The sequence below is a fragment of the Moschus berezovskii genome, chromosome 3 (genome assembly GCF_049115385.1).
Source record: "Moschus berezovskii isolate FMDL1 chromosome 3, NW_MosBer_1.0, whole genome shotgun sequence".
In the NCBI taxonomy this organism is placed as follows: domain Eukaryota; kingdom Metazoa; phylum Chordata; class Mammalia; order Artiodactyla; family Moschidae; genus Moschus; species Moschus berezovskii.
Window position 1 is genome coordinate 84,096,588 of NC_142462.1, and position 3,557 is coordinate 84,100,144.

Genomic DNA, 3,557 nt, shown 5'->3' on the forward strand with positions numbered 1-3,557 from the left:
GTTGTGGTCCCAAGGCTCCTTGCTGTTCAGAGCCAGCTGGGAGGGCAGGAGAGTGGCCTCAGTGCCAGACGCACAGACCCTCTGAAGTTCTCTCTGTCCCCTGGCCCCTCTGAAAGTGCTATTCCCACAGGCGTTTCCCTACTTCTCTGAGAAACAGTGTTCTTTTCCTCAAAAGAGCCTTTCATTTCATCCCATCCTGAATATCTAATTATTTTCTCACTGAACTCCCAGCTATGGGGGCCCTGTCGGGGTATTGCTTGGCAAGGCTAATTGGTTTCTCTCACCTCCAGGCTTAATATGCACCCTGACAGCCATTGTCCCTTAACCTGGGGTCCTTTTCCATGTCACAGGCTGGGACCCTCACAGCAGTGTCAGCAGTTGGCCAGAAGGGAATAGGGAAATGTGGCATTTTCTGTGAATCTGACAGTGTAGTCACATGTGAGAAAACTGGAAAAACAGCTTACAGGTTTAATTTTTGTTTTTATTGAAACGCTTGTAAGTGAAGTGGATCAGACAAAGATAAATACTGTATGATTACACTTCTATGTGGAATCTTCAAGAAAGAAATTAAAGTGAACAGACTGGTAGTTGCCAGAAACAGGGAATAGGGGAAGGGGTAGTCAAAATGGGTGAGCATGGTCAAAAACTACAAATTCCAGTTATTAAATATTAAATATGTCATTCATGGGAATATAATGTTCAGCATAGTGACATTAACAATACTTACTGTAGGAGGGTGTCGGCGCGGTCAGTGGCGGCCTGAGGAGAGTGGCTGCCGCCATGATAGAACAGCAGAAGCGTTAAGGGCCCAGAGTTGCCACTGGTCCCAGTCAAGTGGCAGCGACATGAATTACTGTTGGGAGCAGCAGGGTCGGGTCCTGGAGCCGGGCAGCAGCAGGCGGTGCCGGGAGCTTTGCTGCAAGCGGGTCCTCCAAGATGTTCCTCCCTTCAAGCCCCAATCATGCTTCTCTCAGGACATGAAGGGGAAGTGTATTGCTGCAAGTTTCACCCCAACGGATCCACCTTAGCATCTGCAGGATTTGACCAACTGATATTGTTGTGGAATGTCTATGGTGTCTGCGATAACTATGCTACCTTGAAGTGACACAGTGGAGCAGTGATGGAACTTCATTATTACACAGATGGCAATATGCTCTTCTCAGCATCCACAGATAAAACTGTGGCAGTGTGGGATAGTGAAACAGGCAAGAGGGTTAAAAGACTGAAGGGGCATACTTCCTTTGTGAATTCCTGTTACCCAGCCAGGAGGGGCCCCCAGCTTGTTTGCACTGGCAGTGACGACGGTACAGTTAAGCTTTGGGATATCCACAAGAAAGCGGCCATCCAGACATTTCAGAACACCTACCAAGTTTTAGCTGTGACTTTCAATGATACAAGTGATCAGATTATTTCTGGTGGAATAGACAACGATATCAAGGACCTGCGCCAAAATAAACTGACCTACACGATGAGAGGTCATGCAGATTCAGTGACTGGCCTGAGTTTAAGTTCTGAAGGCTCTTACCTCTTGTCCAATGCAATGGACAATACAGTGCGGGTCTGGGATGTCCGGCCATTTGCTCCCAAAGAGCGGTGTGTGAAGATATTTCAAGGAAATGTGCACAACTTTGAAAAGAATCTTCTGAGATGTTCTTGGTCACCTGATGGAAGCAAGATAGCAGCTGGCTCAGCTGACAGGTTTGTCTACGTCTGGGATACCACAAGCAGGAGGATTTTGTATAAGCTCCCGGGCCACGCTGGCTCCATCAATGAAGTGGCTTTCCACCCCGATGGACCCATCATTCTCTCAGCATCCAGTGACAAGAGACTGTATATGGGGGAGATTCCGTGAAGATATGGAACGGAAGACTCCACAAGACTGCTTGACCCTGAGACCTCAGACAGCATAAGTGGCATCAAATGATGTCCAAGCCAGCATCCTCCCTTCAGATGAAGATTGTTAGTAGCAAGAAATGAGGAGGAGGTAGCCATGTTCCAAACCACCAGTGTCCCAGTTCACCAGGATGACTAAGGCAAGCTTCCAGTGGCCTCTTAAAACCACCTGCCAGATTTTAGGGATTGTTTTATTTTTTTCCTCTATTTTTTTTTTTAAAATAAGGTTTCTTCAAAAGGACAGACATTGGTTGGTTCATCATTTCCTGTTTCCTAATCCAGGCTGAAGACAGGGAATGTGACTGAATGTATTTGTCAGTTTGTTTTTTTTTTAGTTCAATAACTTGTATATTTTCTTTCTTTGTTTCTCTGACTCATTTTGTATTAAAAGCCAACTAGATGCCTTTAAAAAAAAAAACAATACTTACTGTAAATCTGAAAGTTGCTAAGAGATCTTAAAAATTCTTATCATAGAAAAAAATTATGTCTATGTGAGGTGATGGATGTTAAATAGACTTATTGTGGTGACCATTTTGCAATATATACAAATATCAAATTATATGTCATACACCTGAAACTAATATAATGTTTCATGTCCATTATATCTCAACAAATTAACTTCAATCATAGAGAAAAATGTCAACACTTAATATTGCTAAAAGGAGTGAGTTCTGTTTTTTCTTTTCTATTTATACTTGCTTCTCTCCATAAAAAGTGTTGAGATGGTGTATAAAGAAAACTGTAAGCACTATAAGGTAATTAAGAAACTAGATTTGGAAATAAAAAGTCATAGAGGGGAAGAAAGCAAATGACATCCAGGAGGAAAAGAAATCACTGAAATCCAACTGCTTGCAGCCATGATGAAGAGGAAATTCTATTAGAATATCTTTCAACAGGAAACACTCCTCCAGCACTGATTTGAAAGACGTTCCCTGGGTGGAACCTTGTGGAAGCAGCTCTGAGAAAACATGGAACATCACTCGACTTGTCCTGTCAACTGCAGTTGACTATGGACAGCACGTGCTTTCTTGGTTCAGTGCCTGCATGGCTTCCTGGGATGCCCCCATCCAGTGAAGAACAGGGCCTCATGTGCCAAACGTTTGGGTAGGTGTTCTTGCTTTTTTATTCAGAATGACATGGGGCATGTGGGTCCTTGGGTGCATCCCCCTCTGTTCTGGACACAGGGCACTGACGGAAGACAAGTGCAAGCTGAGTAAACCAAATGGGCAGGACCAGCTGGGGTTCTGAAGGGCAGAAGAGCGGACTTGCTTGGCATCTAGTCCTGGAGCAGGCCAGCTCCCATAAGACACTAGACATACTACAACCTGAGAGATGGAGCCTGGAGCCCCACAGCTCCAGCCCCCTCCAGGAAGGAGGCAGAATGTAGCAGTACGTTCGTGTGGGTGTACAGAGGACAGGGGCTGCACCACCGAGACTCATGGTTAACAAAGAGGCTGAGTCTGAGATCCCTGCAGTGCCCCTCAGTGCAGCATACCCAAAGCAGTGAGAAAAGAACTGGTTCTGCCTTGCCTGGGAACCCCAAAATCACCAGAAAGAGAGAGGTAGCTAAGAGAAAGGAAGAATAAATGAAACAAAATATCAACACAAAAACTTCCCACTCATAATCAGATGGTATTAAAAATTCAAAGCACCTGAAGCCATCT

At 44.8% G+C, this 3,557-nt stretch overlaps 1 pseudogene; it reads left to right on the forward strand.

The window, feature by feature from the left end:
* The first annotated feature begins 780 nt into the window (after positions 1–780).
* LOC129552083 (U5 small nuclear ribonucleoprotein 40 kDa protein pseudogene) lies at positions 781–2,206 on the forward strand (annotated as a pseudogene).
* The last annotated feature ends 1,351 nt before the right edge of the window (positions 2,207–3,557 follow it).